At 43.3% G+C, this 18,447-nt stretch overlaps 1 long non-coding RNA gene across 1 annotated transcript in view; it reads right to left on the bottom strand.

Annotated features, from left to right (window-relative positions):
• Window positions 1-5,386, bottom strand: part of LOC309335117 — an 80,524-nt gene extending 75,138 nt beyond the window's left edge. The window contains exon 1 of the long non-coding RNA XR_014153362.1: window positions 4,966-5,386. This is a non-coding gene — a long non-coding RNA (uncharacterized lncRNA). The remainder of the gene's footprint in view (window positions 1-4,965) is intronic.
• Window positions 5,387-18,447: the final 13,061 nt, after the last annotated feature.

The raw sequence follows: 18,447 nt of genomic DNA, 5'->3' as shown, positions 1-18,447 counted from the left end.
TCAGCAGATAAGCAGAGGTCTGAGTCTATGTTGACTGAAAGTGGGGAGGGGGGAGGTTAACCTCTCAGTCCCTGTTGTAGCCGTCTGGATAAGATCAGATGGCAACAGAAGGGCAAGAGGGGAAAGGGTGGAGTTTGGCATCCTTCCTGCTGTGGGAGGGACAAAAAGTCAGACTGACCAACTATTGTAAATTTGAGCAGGTAAGAAGCCGTGCTCTGGATGTGTCTTTTTGTAAATAAATGTACATAAAACTGCTGGAGAGTCATTACATCTTATCGGGCTTGCTTGCCTGCCAGAAATCATTACAGCAGCTATCCCTGGTTTCAGGCTCAGATCTTTCCCATCACCTGCTCCCTGATTCTTTGAACTGAAAATGCCAGGAAATTGGACCTAGCACCAATATTATGGACCATTGCACATTTTGGTAGTATGAGAATGCATTTCTTCCCAGGCTTTCTTTAAAAGAACCGTTTGCATGGGCTGTTGCATATTATATGCAAGATGCATATCTTACCTGTTTGTTCATTGGGGAGCATAGGGTTAACCAGCTTGCAAATATCAAGGCACAAAACTTGGCATTGCAGTAGTGAGAAGAGCCACAGCCCCGCCTAGGGTAGTCATTTCTTCCTGTGGCCTCCTGGACAGTGCTCATGATTGACATGGGACATTTATATCAGCAGGTGGACACCCAGAATCTCATTCATTTCAAGAGCGTGCTCAACACGATAAGCAGAAAGTCAAACAAAAAGCTGCAACTCAAGTAAGAATCCTCTGAGAGCCTGGTGAGTTGAGGGGCTGTTCAGTCCTGGGAAAGCGGATTGCATTTTTATTTGCTTTATTTTGCAGATGTGACCCCGAAAAGCTTTTTCTTTATTTCAGCAGGCTTATGACTTGTATAACGATTGATTTATCTTTTGGTCTTTCTCTTCATTTTTTTTTTTTAAATGGTTATTCCTGCTGTGCTATTGTTATTTGTTTTCAAAAATTGCTATGCCTAACTGTGTTTTAAAGCTCAGATGGTAGAGCATGAGACTCTTAATCTCAGGGTCATGGGTTTGAGCCACACATTGGGCAAAAGATTCCTGCATTGTAAGGTCTTGATGGTGCCTTCCAACTCTATGATGCTAAGGTTAAAAATAAGTGCTCCACTACATAGGAATCTCTGGGGGAATCTACACACAGGGGGGTGGGCACTATAAATAAGTCAGAAATTAAATGGTTAAAACAAAAGAAAAAAACACTGTGGAAAATCATGTCCGATTTCTTTTGATTCTCTGGCGCCATCTGGTGTTGCATGTTTATAACGCATTCAAAATACAGTTTCCTTACTAATGTAGCTGAGTCCAGAGAAAGCTGCCATAAGGGGTCAGACTATTGTTCCATCTAGCTCATTATTGCCACCACTGACTGGAAGAGGCTCTCCAGGATTTTAGATGGGAACCTTTCCCAGCTGTACTTGGAACCATCGATGATTGAGCCTCAGACCTTTGGTGTGGAAATACCATAGAGCTACAGCTATTTCCAAGGTATAGACATGTGATAGGTATAGATGTGTGAGCTGCTCTTCTAATACAGAAGTCTTTGCTGTTGGCACTGCTCAGTTAATTCAGTCTTAATCCTCTTCATGGCCCTTTTCCCTACCCCACTTTCCATTTTCCTAGAATGCCGAATGGGGGAAAGTCACCAAACAGATCTAGCAACTTTAAATTTCAAATTCTGAGTAGATTGTAGATTGTCTTTTCTTTTCTTTTTTCCTTTTGGTGATTGTGTTTGCATTTTTATGCTTATGCTTATGTTTATTTATTTAAATCATTGCTATGCTATACTTAAACTGTATCATGAATCATTCTGTGTGTGTGTGTGCCATGCGAAAATCACAATGTGGGGGAAAACTGTGAAGCCAGCCAATGGTTCTCTCGATTCCTGCAGCCCCTGTGACCTCTGCCAGCTCATCTCTCCCCTGCCTCATGCAGGGGTCAGCGAATCACAGGAGCAAGCGCCAGCAAAATCACAATGTCGGGAAAACCATGAAGCCAGCTAATGCCTCTACAGTCGTACCTCTGCTTACGTATCCCTTTGGATATGTAAACTTTGGGTTGCGAACGTGGCAAACACGGAAGCGCTCTGTGCGTCTCACACATGCGCAGAAGTGCTCTACGGCGTCGCACGCATGTGCAGAACAGGCGCCTCTGGTTGCAGACACTTCAGGACGCATCCAGAGCTCCAGAACGGATCCCTTTCACAACCGGAGGTACCACTGTACATAGTTCCATCCTTATTTCAGGCATCATGATATAACAGTATATCATGATGTTTAAAGGTAAAGATAAAGGGACCCCTGACCATTAGGTCCAGTCATGGCTGACTCTGGGGTTGCGGCGCTCATCTCGCTTTATTGGCCGAGGGAGCCGGCGTACAGCTTCCGGGTCATGTGGCTAGCATGACTAAGCCGCTTCTGGCGAACCAGAGCAGCGCACGAAAACGCCGTTTACCTTCCCGCCGGAGCGGTACCTATTTATCTACTTGCACTTTGTCGTGCTTTCGAACTGCTAAGTTGGCAGGAGCAGGGACAGAGCAACGGAAGTTCACCCCGTTGCGGGGATTCGAACAGCCAACCTTCTGATCGGCAAGTCCTAGGCTCTGTGGTTTAACCCACAGCGCCACCTGCATCCCTTATCATGATGTTTAGCTGGTGATATATTGTGATGTGGAAAACCAGATATTGCCCAGCCCATGGGATGGCTATTGTAGTTTTTAAATGTAGGTCTATTCTTAGGAAAGTGGGGGAGAGGGTACAATATTATCTTAATGCAGCCCGCTCCAATGCATATTTATTCAGAAACAGATCCCCCTGAGTTTGAGATTTATTCCCAGATGTCTCCAAAGGATTGTACCCTTAATTCACATCAGGATTTTGATGCAATGGGATTCGGGTTCAGGGTGTTAAGTTGTGGGTGAACATATCAGACGACACAGTGATTCTTCAAACAGCTCTTGTTTATTCACAGGCCAGAACAGAACTGAACTGAAGGGTTCAGTCAGCCTGCTTATATAGAGCTCCAGTACAACGTAACTGTAACAATTTTCTAAAACTATCCAATCACTGAACGTCACTTTCGATCCCTTATTTGCATAACTATCTACAGTATCCCCCTGCTGGCCCAGGGTGAGAACTTCAGTACATAACACAGGGCTTGTGTGCACAGGCGTGCGAATGCACGCTCGCCCACCCTTCTCACCATTTTGCTGTGCCGCCACCACAAACCCAGAGATGCGTCTGCTAAAAGCAGCCTCTCTACCTGACAGACTTGACTGGTAGCATCCTGGACAGTCTCCAGTGGTAACTGCCCACTTCCCATCAGAAAGAAAGCTGCCAGGAAAAAGAAAAGGTGACTCAGCCTGATTTTTCATTAGAGGCAATAAATGAGAAACTCTGGAAGAGGACTCCTTATCCCATAATGCACTTCCCTTTCCGCAGGAGCTCCACCTTAGGCAGATCCTGCACATGTCTCTTTAGTATGTAGGTCTCTTTACATTTGTTTGGTGATTACTCAGAAGGTTCTCTGTGCTTTTTGGTTCATTAGCACTTTCCCAGAATGCTGACTTCATCCTTTGTGTTCCCAGAACCATAATGACTCTGGGTCCTCCTAGCAGCTGCTGATCGATTGTATTTCACCTTTTCCTTGGGCAGGCTAATGTGGTAGCTTTCTGCAGTAAGACTATAGCTCAACCCTCAAATAAGGAGTGGAAGATTTGATCTAAAGAGTTCTATCCAGTTAAGCACCTAAGCATGGAATAACAGGCAGTGCAAATGCTAAAATCACTGCCATAAATAAAGAAACATTTGTATTTCAGTGCTGCCCCTTTCCAACAGTAGTTAATAGCAATGGGAAATAAAATAAACTCTCTGTTTTTTATTTAAAAAAACCCACAGAATATGGTTTGAAGACCCATGAGGCTGGGGCTGGTCAGTGTCTGGGTTGGATACTGCCTAGGAACCACATGCATTCTGGCATCATGCCTTTCAGCCTTTCTCAACCTGTGGGTCCCCAGATGTTGAACTACAACTCCCATCACCCCTAGCTAGCAAGGCCAGAGTTCAGAGATGATGGAAGTTGTAGTCCAACAACATCTGGGGACCCACAGGTTGAGAACCACTGCAAGGCTTAGGTTCTCTAGTGGGGAAAAAGGCAGGAGATAAACATAAGCATTTTATTTTATTTTTTACGAAACCGCAGCATATACAATAAAAAGAGAGGGCCAGTTAAATTGCAGTGATAAAAGGTGTACAATGTGAGTAACAAGCAAATTTGGTGTCATTTCTACAGGAGAAAGGTTTTTACCTGTGTTCCTAACCTGTACTGGCCATACAGAAGTCAATAAAGCAAAGTTTTGTCTTTGAAATGATGGCTTAAAAAAAGAAAAGTCAAATTGATTTAATAGAGTTTGGAGAAATGGAGGCATTCACAAGACTTTGCCACTAGATGGTGCTCTGTGCACAGTTCTTGAGGTTGGAAGCTAGGTTTGGGTGCACAGCAAGGTTAAGGAGACTGCGGCCCTCCAGATGTTGCCAAACTATGGCTCCCATCATCTCTGGTCATTGGCCATGCTTGCTGGGGCTGATGGGATTTGTAGTCCAACAGCGCCTGAAGAACCATAGACCAAATCCCTGAAATAGAAGGAGAGGTGATCTTCCTGGCTGGAGAAGATGAATAATTACAGTTGATTGCCAGGGCAAAATGAGATTGATTGGTGATTCTGCTTTCTGAGAGGGCAGGAATGCTTAGAGCAGGGTTTTTAAAGAACCTGTCGCCTGGGCATCCATAAATCAAGGAAGCTTTTCAGCCTCCCATGTGTACTTAGGCATACATTGCTCAACTTTTCCTCTCAGCCTTTGAACTGGGAGGTAGGGGGCAGGGGAAAATGCAGAAGACAATGGGTTTATTACAGTAATGTAATATCTACCTCTTGGTTTTGGTGGACTTGTTTGGGTTAAGCCTTGATTCTAAACTGGTGTCTTCAATCTCTTTAGTCACATCTGCCGTGTAATTTGAACGCCCCCTGAAAGCAGAGAGTGCAACTTTAGCTGTTGTTCATTGGGATCTTAGGGATGTCTAGACTTTGACCTGAGATGGGCGGACAGACGTCAGGAGTGGTGGCAGCTTACTACCTCGCAGAATTGGTTTACCCTCAGATTTCGGTGATGTCTGAACCTTGGGTCCTGCTCTCTTGAGAGCCAGTGTGGTGTAGTGGTTAAGGGAGGTAGACTCGTAATCTGGTGAACCGGGTTCACGTCTCCGCTCCTCCACATGCAGCTGCTGGGTGACCTTGGGCTAGCCACACTTCTTGAAGTCTCTCAGCCCCACTCACCTCACAGAGTGTTTGTTGTGGGGGAGGAAGAGAAAGGAGAACGTTAGCTGCTTTGAGACTCCTTCGGGTATAAAGCAGGATATCAAATCCAAACTACTACCCTTCTTCTTCTTCTTCTTCTTCTTCTTCTTCTTCTTCTTCTTCTTCTTCTTCTTCATCTTGCTCTATTTTTATGAAAGTGTAGATTGTACATTCACATACTGAGGAGAAAGGGGGTAGACTTCTTCACCTCCCATCATTTCTCATAATGCTAGAATCCAGGATCATCCCACGATAGGCAGGAGAGCCAAGAGAACTGACAAAAGGAAGTGCTTTTCCACACGACGGATGACTAACTTATGGAACACAGCCACGAGATGTGGCGATGGTCACTGACGTAGCATGAAGTGTTGCCAAAAACATGGAGGAGAATTCTCTCAATGGCTACTAATCATGCTGGCCACGAGTGACATCTGGGACCGGAAGCTTTTCTTTTGGGAATTATAGGGACAGAACTACCTAAACTGTATAGAAACTTATTCATGTATGTGGCTACAGTGGCAAGAACATTACTTGCCCCCAAATGGAAAGAAGCAGAAGTCCCAGCAAAGGAAGAATGGGTACAAAAACTTATGGAATATGCAGAAATGGCAAAACTTACCAGAAGAATAAGAAATCAAGATAACAAACTTTTTATAAAAGAATGGAAATGGTTTATTGATAAATGCAGATAAATGGTAAACAGATAAGAACATTGGCAGGATTATTGTAATAGCCTGCAGTTTCATAAGAATATATATTGAAAGAAGATGAATAAATAAATAGGCAAATTAAGTTAATTTGGATATGCAGAAGGTATTAAAAATAAATCTAATGAACCACAGAAAGAGGGGGGAAGGAAGTCAGATTTTGAAATGTTAAAATGATTGTAAAATCAGTGAAATGTGTAAACATGGAAAGTATAAATAAAAATATTTTTATTTTTTTAAAAAAATGAGTGGCATCTGAGGACCAGTTACTGAGGGAGTAATAGGAAAAGGTATTGCCTTTCTGCCCTGCTGAGTAACATCCCAGAAACATCTGGTCAGCCACTATGGGAATTATACTCTAGTTCCCATTTGCGGAGTATGCAGAAGACAGCCCTGGTTCGTTTGACCCTTTAATTGGTTCTCTTTTCCCCTGCAATAAAAAACTACGCAAGACACTTTTAAAAAATGTTTAAAAGAGCATATAACTTTTACTTTGTATACTTGCAGTTGCAAATTAAATATAAAATGCAGGTGGGTGTTTCCTAAATTGCTAAGACACCTTACACATAGTTACAGACTAACTAACTCTGAGGCAGACAGCAGCATAACAGTTTATACCTGCCTCTGTTAAGACTGTTCAACTGCCATAACTGTACCAACTGCCATAACTGTCACAGGGTGTATGGTGTCACAGAGTCCTACAACTCTTGCAATTAACACTTTACATATGCATTTTGGATGCTTGTTGTTTAGTCGTTTAGTCGTGTCCGACTCTTCGTGACCCCATGAACCAGAGCATGCCAGGCACCTCTGTCCTCCACTGCCTCCCGCAGTTTGGTCAAACTCATGCTGGTAGCTTTGAAGACACTATCCAACCATCTCATCCTCTGTCGTCCCCTTCTCCTTGTGCCCTCCATCTTTCCCAACATCAGGGTCTTTTCCAGGGAGTCTTCTCTTCTCATGAGGTGGCCAAAGTATTGGAGCCTCAGCTTCACAATCTGTCCTTCCAGTGAGCACTCAGGGCTGATTTCCTTCAGAATAGATAGGTTTGATCTTCTTGCAGTCCATGGGACTCTCAAGAGTCTCCTCCAGCACCATAATTCAATGGATGCTAACATCCCATAAAAGATGCTGGATTAGATGAAGGTTCTTCTTGCATTTCTTATGGGTGGGTGAAAAGACGCTTCCAGGTGGCATCGATTAGGAGGTACAAAGTGTCCCTTTTTACCTCTGAATCCCAGTCCAGAACATGCACACACTGCAGATGAGTGCATCTGTGCAATAGGATGATGTGGAGTAGCTTTAGTGAGGGCACATCAACTCGCTATCTGGAGATGTGTTGAGAAACAACGGCATGGCAAAGTCAGCTCACATTAGCTTCACCCTGCCATGAATGTGCAAAAAACCTCAGACCGCTCAGCTCTTGGTATAATTGTTTCGACAGCGAGAAATCCATACACCCAGAGTAACCCCCCGCCCCAAGCCAATATTTTAGTGCCATTGCAGTGGCTTTCAAACTGTGTTCCCAGGGACAATGGGGTTCCTTGCTGGTTTAGATTGGCAGTGGCAGGCAAGCTTCCCTGAAACAGCTTGTCCACTGCGACCGATCTTCCTTTTGCAATGTGCAACATCAGGGGAGTGTGTCACTTTCTAGGCCGGAGAGCAGGGAGGGACCCAGGGTGAACTAAGAAGTTGCCTTTGAATGCATCCCAAGATTCTTTGCAAAATGCAGGGATTCTCAGCATGGAAAAGAGGTTTCCTGAGAGCAAGGAATCTGATCCCTACTTTGTTGTAAGATAGGTTCATTAAACATGACGTGATCTGCTAGGTACCAAAAAGACTCAGAGTGTAGTCCAATGATGCATACAGTGGAACCTCAGGTTACATACACTTCAGGTTACAGATTCCATTAACCCAGAAATAGTACCTCGGGTTAAGAACTTTGCTTCAGGATGAGAACACAAATCATGTGGCGTGGCAGCAGCAGGAGGCCCCTTTAGCTAAAGTGGTCTTCAGGTTAAGAACAGTTTCAGGTTAAGAATGGACCTCTGGAACAAATTTAGTACGTAACCCAAGGTACCACTTTATTTGTTTAAATATAGGCTAATTTAAATGGAGGTACAAAATTTTAGGACAGCTTCTGAAAAGTTAACTTGCTGCCAATGATTTTTTTTGCTGCCCAGGCTGAAGTTTTTTGGGTGGGTTTTCATACCCATACTGTGGTTTTCCACACATCCAGCTGTGCCCTATGCCCACACCAGTGCCCCTTAACATCTGGGATGGCAAGAATAAAGACAGCAAGCAGGAAAACATTGTTAATTTTCTTTTAATGGCTGCCAGAATTCTTGTTGCTTCATCGGAAGTAATTAATGGGAGCTTTTCTGGGGGTCTGCTATAGTCCGATTTCTGGAGTTTCTGGAAAAATTGGCCCAAGAGGTGCAGATAAAAAAGGACATATTCAATTCCACTTGGCAAGCTTTTATTAAACACACAGCAAAACAAGGTGCAATCCATGCAATCTCAGGGTGTTTCCATCTGCCGCTATTTTGGGGTGGGATTCAATCACATACCAAGAAATTCAGGTTGCACAATTACAATTGATGGGAAACACTTGCACAGAGGTTTTGTGATAAGAGATGGGGAAATGTGCTAGAATAACACTTGCCTTGATGCATCTAACATCCCTGCAAACAAAATGGAATGAATGTGCATTAAATAGCCGTGTCAGCTAATCTCTTCAAAGAAATCGGGATGAAGGCTCAGTGAACAGGTCACCTGGAAGTTTCCCCCAGAAAGATGCTCTCGTATGGAGTAGTGGGGTCCTTTGTTGGCTATTTTGCTTTGTAAAAAGTAAAGAGCTGTGGGGCTTGGTCTAAAAGACCTGGGACTTGCCTTCCCCTCTCTCCACCTCTGCCAGGCCACCCACTAATAACATGCCTGCTAATTTGCTCAGCCAGTTCTTGCCAGTTTCTTTTGGGGCATCTGGAGTAACTGGAAATGGAACCCTTGGCCAGCAACCACCAAACTACCTGAAATGACAACTCATTCACCTCAGGTTCAACCCACATAAAGACAGCTGGCTGATCCTTGCCTAGCACCATAAAACAAAGCCAATGAGATTTATGTATCAGCAACAAGGCAGGAATACAAACACATCCCTTGAAATGGGAGGGAAGCTACTATGGGTGGATATCTGCTGGCACAGCCTCACAGCTGTGCGCTCTTAAAGAGACATTGCGCTGTCAGCCAGTTACTGCCAGATCAATAGTTACAGCTCTGCCTTGCTTCTGAGCCTCCCTGAGAGATGAGCACCACTCGTGTGCAGCTTTTGCTTAGAGGAAGGCATCCTTTGCAAAGAGAACGCTATTCTAGAGCTATTAAGAGCCGTTGCAGATGATCTTTCACCTGTCTGTGCAATTACTTAGCAGTTATGTTACTTGTTTGCTCTAGGGGGATCCCAGGTGCGAGGGATTGCTTCTGTGGCAAGCTTGTCGTATTCTCCCAGCACTCAAATCAAGAACATATTGGTGGGCACGGCTGTGTGATTTTGCTTCTCTACCTAGCTAATGTGTCTGTCTGCAGTTGGGAATGCTGCATGGATTGTGGCTGCTTAAAGGATGGTCCCCTATTGGATGGTTTTCATCGTGACATCACTGGCAGAGTGCTGTACTTTGAATCTGGAGACCAGGTTTCGATGTGCAGGTTACTATATTTGTATGTTTTCCCATGCCCTCCTATGAAAATGCTTACAAGGTCACTGCTATTGAACCCATTTTATAGAAGGGAAGAGTGAGGCTGAAAATAGCAACCTGGACATCAAAACCTGGTCTCCAAGTTCAAAGTACAGCACTCTGCCAGTTCCCAAAGCCATGCCAGTCCTGCTCGCATCTGCTTGTTTCCTGAGGTCATATGTAGGCACCCAAAGCTTTCCAGGGCATGATAAATGAGCCCTCAGGTGTAACATTCCCTCTGCCACAAGGTTGCCTGCTCAGCATTTGGCGCCTAGAATTCCCTAAAGCTGAGCTCGGAGGACGAGTCTTCAAAATCCCAAGAGACGGTGCTTAACCTACAAGATGTGCTATTATTTTTATGTAATATCATGACATTGCATTTTCCTGTCTCGGCTGAGACCCATGGTTATCTGAGCAAGAGGTGGGCCTTGCTAGGAAAATATGGGGCACCTTCCTGGGAGGTATATTGTTCTTCCCTAATGAGAGTTGGAATGTCAGTCAAGTACTGCCAATTGCCTGCTTGTCAAACATTCTACCAAACCAATATCTCTGTTACGTAAGCAGTAACCTTTTTATTCTGTCATCATGATATTATCTAGCAGCAAAGGCAGGCTTAGAAGTGCCTGGCCCACGTCGGACCTGCAGGAAGCAAGATGTGTACAGTACACACTTCAATTAAGTAAAGGTAAAGGGACCCCTGACCATTAGGTAGGAGTACAGGATCAGGTTTAAGGTGCTGGTTTCAACCTCGTACCTACGGGACCTAGGACCCTCGTACCTACGGGACCGCCTCTCCCGGTATGTCCCACAGAGGAACTTACAGTCTGCAAATAAAAACATCTTGAAGGTCCCAGGCCTCAGAGATGTTAGGCTGGCCTCAACTAGAACCAGGGCTTTCTCGGCTGCGGCTCCAATCTGGTGGAACGCTCTGTCACAAGAGACTAGGGCCCTGTAGGACCTGACATCTTTCCGCAGGGCCTGCAAGACAGAGCTGTTCCACCAGGCCTTTGGTGAGGGCGCAGCCTGACTCCCTCCTCTGGCAACCTGCACAGAATTTTGCTTAACGGTTGCCATCAATTTGATTTTGATTAATTTGATTTTAATTAATTTTTAGAATGAAATGTTTTTAGAATGTTGGATTATTTGATTGTTGTTAGCCACCCTGAGCCCGGCTTCGGCTGGGGAGGGCGGGATATAAATAAAATTTATTATTTATTATTATTATTAGGTCCAGTCGTGACCGACTCTGGGGTTGCGGCGCTCATCTCGCTTTATTGGCCGACGGAGCCGGCGTACAGCTTCCAGGTCATGTGGCCTGCATGATTAAACCGCTTCTGGCGAACCAGAGCAGCGCATGGAAACGCTGTTTACCTTCCCGCCAGAGCGGTACCTATTTATCCACTTGCACTTTGACGTGCTTTCTAACTGCTAGGTTGGCAGGAGCAGGGACCGAGCAATGGGAGCTCACCCCATCGCGGGGATTCGAACCGCCGACCTTCTGATTGGCAAGCCCTAGGCTCTGTGGTTTAACCCACAGCACCACCTCCCTACACACTTCAATTAGGAGTGGGCATTTCTCCTCCAACCTGCTACAACTCTCAGCATCCCACATCAGGAGCAAACAAAACCAGTTGCCTAGGAGAGTGCCATAGATGTGGGGTGTGGCGGGACTAGCCAGGTTTTTTGCCCCGGGTGAAGCCTCCAGAGAGGCTCCATTGAGGCTCCCAGCCTGTGTTTGTGTACATAGTGGGGTTGCCAAACTGGATCTTTGACCCGGATGAATAAAGCCTAGTTTTGCCCCTGCCCAGGAATACCTTCTGCTACATTCCTACCTCCTTAACTCAGGAGGGCAAAATTTGGAAATATACCTGGTCTTCAAAGCATCAAGATGAGAGGGCCATAACAGAGGTCAAAAATAACTGTGGTCGTCTCCAGACCTTCAGTATTTTGCGAGAGGAATTCAAACGCATGCTAAAAAAATTTCGTATTTTTTGCTCTATAAGACTCACTTTTTCTCTCCTAAAAAAGTAAAGGGAAATGTGTGTGCGTCTTATGGAGCGAATGCAGGCTGCACAGCTATCACAGAAGCCAGAACAGCGCAGCGATCCCTCTTGCTCTTCTGGCTTCTGAGATTCAGAATATTTTTTTCTTGTTTTCCTCCTCCCAAAACTAGGTGCGTCTTATGGTCTGATACATCTTATAGAGCAAAAAATACGGTAGGTTTCTGCAATTAAAGTAGATTAAGTGCACTCAGTCACTACAAATCCAACCCCCCTCCCCTTTTCTTTTCTAAAAAAGAAAAGGGAAATTCACAGAAAAGTGTGGGATGAATGAATTACTAACAGAAAGATGTATAACCAGTGCTTTTTTCTGGGGGTACTCAAGGCTAAACAGTTCCCCCCCCCAAAAAAAAAAGTTTAACGTGTGGCACTTACTGTAACAACTTCATGGTGAGTACCAGCACATTTTTTTCCATGAAGAAAAAAAAGCACTGTGTATAACCACCAAACAAGCGAATCGGGATGAATTCAGGATGAATGTGCATTATTGTATAACCTCACCGCAAACAAATCAGAATGAATCCTCAGTAAGGACTAGACATAGTCTAACCTCGGTGTGACCTTTGTGCAGTAGGCATAGAATAGGAATAGACATAGGCATGGAATTGTAGAGTTGGAAGGGACCACAGGGGTCATCTACTCCAACCCCCTGCAATGCAGGTATCTTTTCCCCGGTGTTGGGCTCTAACCAGTGCCAGATTTACGTATAAGCTAAACAAGATATAGCTTAGGGCCCCACTTTCTTACTCCGCCCCCCCAGGAAAAAAACCTGGATGTACATTTCTAAAATATAAGATAAAAAGCAAATAAAATAAAACCTACATGCAGCAACAGTGTTTTGTGTTGTGTAGACTCCTATTTGTTATGTGCAAATGGCTTTAGATACCTATTATAGTAGGTCTATAAATTACCATATAGCGCCTTAAGAGAGAATATAATGAAAATGATTTACAGGTGGTACTTGACACCAGTCAAGCTTGCAAAAATTCATCATTTGCCCGATAATAAATGTTGGAAATGTAAAGAGGTTGAAGGCACATTCTTTCACCTTTGGTGGACATGCCCAAAGATTAAGACCTTCTGGGAGATGATATGTAATGAAATGAAAAAGGTATTTAAATATACCTTCCAGAAGAAACCAGAGGCCTTTCTCTTGGGCATGGTCGGCCAATTGGTGTGAAAGGAAGATAGAACTTTTTTTATGTACGGCACAACAGCAGCAAGAATACTCATTGCAAAGTATTGGAAAATACAAGATTTACCCACCCGGGAAGAATGGCAGATGAAGCTGATGGACTATATGGAACTGGCTGAGATGACTGGCAGAATCCGAGACCAAGGAGAAGAGTTGGTGGAAGAAGAGTGGAAGAAATTTAAAGTTTATCTTCAGAAATATTGTAAAATTAAGGAATGTTAGAAAGATGTTGGGGGAAAAAATTATGTGGTTTTAGCAGAAAGGATATAAAGGATTAAGTAAAAATGAATTGGTGAAAGAGAGAAGGTAAAATTATAATATGTTAAGATAAATTATTAGGATAAAAACAAAGTTGGAAGGATTTGCTGGAATATTTAATTGAATTAGAATACAAAAATGGGAGGCGTGAGGAAGTCAAGGAAATAAGTGAATGCAAGTAAGTGAGTTAAAGGTTTGACTTTTTTTATTTCTTTTTTCTTTTTTCCTTGATTGTTTTCTTTTTTCTTTCTTTCTGTAACCTTTAAAATCTTAATAAAAATTTATTTTTTTTTAAAAAAGATTTACCATATAGCATATATTCAACACAAAAAACAGTGGCAATTTGTTGTTGACAAAGGACAGATGGACATATAAAGGGCCCCATTACCTTCAGTAGCTTAGAACATCATGAAACCTAACTCCGGCCCTGGCTCTGATCCATGACCCTGAGATTAAGAGACCTGCTGCTGCCTACCAGGGCCAACCTCTGACTCCTTTCTGTCTGAGTCTGCGCTCACTCTGCAACTTTCAGCCTGTAACCCATGGGTAGGCAAACTAAGGCCTGGGGGCCGGATCCCTTCTAAATCTGGCCCGTGGATGGTCCGGGAATCAGCGTGTTTTTACATGAGTAGAATGTGTGCTTTTATTTAAAATGCATCTCTGGGTTATTTGTGGGGCATAGGAATTCGTTCTTCTTCTTTTTTCAAAATATAGTCCGCCCCCCACAAGGTCTGAGAGACAGTGGGCCGGCCCCCTGCTGAAAAAGTTTGCTGACCCTTGCTAACCCTGGAAGGCACTCCTTCTGACCACACCTCCTTAATCGCTCAAGCCCCTTGCTTCTAACATCTCCCAGCTTGTCCCTTATGCAGAATGCTCTTCAGTTTGTGATGGCACTCTCTCACAATTCCAAATATGCCTCTGCCCTGGGTCTGGTTGGCAACCACAGCTCTAGAACAAAAGCTTATAATGGTGTGAGATGTTAACTCGGAAAAGGTTTCTTTTCTTTTCTTCTTTTCTTTTCTTTTCTTTTCTTTTCTTTTCTTTTCTTTTCTTTTCTTTTCTTTATAATTTTATTGTTTCATACTTCCTTCCTTCCTTCCTTCCTTCCTTCCTTTTTAAAAATTTATTTATTTGGTTTTTTAAATTATAGTTTTACAATCACATATCCAAAATACAACATAGACAAGATTCCATAGAATCTCCTGGACTTCCCTCCTCCCCTTTGTGGGTCCTATTATTAATCGTTTCCTCCTGCATCTTTTATAATAATCCAAGTCTTTTACATCTCCATTATATCCAAAATTCACCATCAAACCACAAGTGTTATTCAAATCCTACTAAAAAATTAACTGTTTACAATGGTTTTTAAGATAAATTATAAAAATTTTCCCCATTCTTTATTAACATTTTGGTCTTCCTGATTTCTGATTCTTCGGTCATTTTTGCCATTTCGGCATAATCCATCAACTTCATCTGCCATTGTTCTCTGGTCGGGACTTTTTCTCCTTTCCAACTCTGGGCCAATAGCAACCGGGCAGCCGTGGTCGCATACATAAATAGTCTTTTCTCGGAGAAGGTCTCTAGTTGTATTGGCAATTAAAAGGCATGGCGATAATCTAAGCAGCAGTACACAGAGGAAGTCATGTGTTGAATCTTATGCGGTCCCCTTGCCAGATAAAGTCTGCCTTTAAATGCGCATCCACAACGTGTGGCATTGCACATGTTTATTTAACTGTGAAAAAGGGGAGATATAAATCAGCTTCTGGTCCTAGGCCAATTATTTGTAAAGGAAATTATGTAAAACCGAAAGAACTAGCATAGGGAAGCATTTGGTTTTACACGAACTAGATATGGTGCATCATATGTACCACCCACCCCAGTCCCCTAAATCAAGGGTGAAGTCCCTGCTGCCCTCCTGGGGCCACTAAACTACAACTCCCATCAGCATGGCCAATGCTCAGGAATGATAGTGTAGCACCCTGCTTGTGGTTAACGCTTAGCTGGAATGAAATATTCAACGCAGCAATAGAGAAATTAAAATAGTAATTTATTTGTCAGACAAATAAATGAGAGGCACAGTGGTATATGGTTACCAAGCTCTGGCCTGGCCTCCTGCTATTCTGGCCAGCACTTATATTTCCTTAATCCAGCCCCCTTGCTCCTCCTGTGGCTGCCTCTATCCAATCAGCCTGGTTGAAATTCCTATTGGCTGTTTGCTAGAACCAATCACAAAAGATACACCCATTTCCTTTTGTCCTTTTATGGGACACAAAGAGCTATATATTCTTATATCTATAAATGACAAATAAGTAGTAATATATCTTACATGTGTCTCAACAAGGAATCTTAATTACCAGCTCACCTCTTGCCCTCCTTGCCCTATTGCCTTCCAAAACAGATGGTTAATCTTAACTTTTTATCTTCAAGGATCTTGAGTTCACATCATCATTGAAAGATCTCCTTCATTTGGAGGTCTCCAAACAAAAGGCCTGACAACCATATATCTGGAGTGCTCGATGGCGTCTCCTGTCTGGCAGGAGGCTGGGCTCATTTGCCCCTCTGGTCTCCTATTGCAATATGACTCTATGAAATAGGAATTTAACATTTCTTTCTTTCTAGATCCTTTGCATAATTACATTTAAGCTAATATATTTCATACATTATCATAGGTAGCCTTTTAAAAGAATAAACCTTCTCAAAGTGAAAAGGAACAGTTTACAGCCTCAAAATAAAAGAGGGGGGAAAAGCCTCTTCTTCTGTTTACACTCCCCTTCCAGCCAGTTGCTTTCTTTTCCATTTGCTCTTGGCCTTTTTAACCTTAGGAAGAAGATATGGCTCATTTTACTATTTACCAACCCTTAATTTGTAGGGTCAGTGTAACCTTGGCTCTCAGCCTGTAATTCCCTTTTTACGACTTTGAGAATTGTTTTCTGCTATAAATCAGGGGGCCCCCTTGTCTAGGAGGAAAAACATCTTGCCAAGGTTTTTTAGTCTTCTGCCTGGCATGAAACATTTGAAAATCTTTAAGCTCATTTTAAAATACAAGCCCTGATCAAACATATAAGCTTTGATAAAAAATGCAGGCTTATGATTAGATGCCTCAATAGGAGTTAACGGTTTAGCCACACCTGCAATGTGAAGCTCTCTGCTAACTTTCTGGGCCTTACTTCTAAGCAAAGATGCTTAGGATGCAGCTGAACAGAGTTAAGCGATGCTCTTTACAACTGATGGAGATAAACTGTTATGCTAGCATCACTACTGATCCAGCCTTAAGAGAGTTGCATAAATATTCCAAGCAAACAGCCCTTGTGGCTTTTGCTTTTTTAGCCAGAAACTCTCATTAGTCTCCCCCCTCCCCCCAAAAGGCATGTGTTTTAGACCTAGTAAGTTGAATATATTTTTTGCAGATCATTTGTAGTTCACTTTTCTTGAGGAAACGAGGTTTTCAGATGTATAAAAGCTCCCCGAGGCTTTGCAGAATTCACTTTCTTTAATCTATTATTTATGTCTGCATGCAGCATGTGTTCCTTTCCACTGATTTAACCCCCTTTAATTTTAATTTTTTTAAAAACCCTCCTTCCCCAGCTAGCTGGCCTTGTTTGTGAGTGAGTGCGTCTGCAGTGGAAATGTGAATCTATGAGCTACATCGCTTGATGCCGGGGGGCGGGGGGACTTAAGAGAGTCAAATGATATTCCCCTCCCCAAGAGAAGTTCAGCAAATCAGCTTCATTTGGAAGAGAAGATGTTGGTGGCTTAGGATTTCGTAAAATTCTTGGCAAATTTTCAGGTATGGGAGCAAAGCATCAGGCTCACAGGCAGTGCTAATTCCAAGCTAGTGTTAGCAGAGGTTCCCCAGAAGGTCAAACCAAGACTCAGAGCATAAATCCTTCTCAGTTGTCTTTTTTAGGAAGCCAGCTGTTTTTACAGGTGCATCTGGACCTACAGGACCAGCCCTACCATAAGGCAGAGTGAGGCAACTGCCTCAGACAGCAGATTCCAGCCACTCCACTCTACAAGATCACAGAGCTGTATATGCCACACAGAGTCTATCTGGGGGGGAGGGGGGCTCTAGTGCAGTGGAGGATGCTATTCCTTTTCTGGTGTTGAAGTAAGATTCACCTGCCAGTCTTTTGTACATGGAATGAGGAGAAGGTGCCATCTTCTCCTTTGCCTCAGACAGCAAAATATCTTGAACCAGCCTGAGCCTGTGAACATGCCACAACCCTCCTCCTATAGGTTGGCCAGCCCTGACTAAGGGTGTTGTGACATCAAAAGGCTAACAAACTGATGATGATGATGATGACGACGATAATAATAACAATAATTTATTTGTACCCTGCCCATCTGGCTGGGCTTCCCCAGCCACTCTGGGCGGCTTCCAACAAAGATTAAAAATACATTAAAATGTCACACATTAAAAACTTCCCTGAACAGGGCTGCCTTCAGATGTCTTCTAAATGTCAGGTAGTTGTTTCTCTCTTTGACATCTGATGGGAGGGCATTCCACAGGGCAGGCGCCACTACAGAGAAGGCCCTCTGCCTGGTTCCCTGTAGCTTTGCTTCTCGCAGTGAGGGAACCACCAGTAGGCCCTCGGCGCTGGACCTCTGTGTCCAGGCAGAACGATGGGGGTGGAAACACTCCTTCAGGTATACTGGGCCAAGGCCATTTAGGGCTTTAATGGTTAACACCAACACTTATATCTTCTTCTTCCTTCTCCTCCTATTATTATTATTATTATTATTATTATTATTATTATTATTATTATCCTTCATCTGTAGAACTCAGGGCACTTCACAGCATAAAATTACAATATAAAATACACAAAATGCATAATAAAAATAAGAACAAAAACAACCCCCCCAACACATTTCAAAGTGCATTGGATGTCATAAGCTCCCATGGACTAGAATCCACTTCATCAGATTATACATTAATAAATTTGTCAGTCCTTAATGTGCCACAAAGCTACCTCCACCCCAGGAAATCCTTTCTGTATGGAGTTTCCTCCTGAGAAAGTTCAAATGGCTAGATAGCTCAGTCGGTTAGAGCGTGGTGCTGATAATGCCAAGGTAGCAGATTCGATCCCCATATGGGACAACTGCAT

The sequence above is a fragment of the Podarcis erhardii genome (assembly GCF_964252035.2).
Source record: "Podarcis erhardii genome assembly, chromosome: 2".
Lineage (NCBI taxonomy): Eukaryota > Metazoa > Chordata > Lepidosauria > Squamata > Lacertidae > Podarcis > Podarcis erhardii.
Note: the sequence above shows the minus strand (reverse complement) of the source record. Positions and strands in the feature narration are given on the sequence as shown.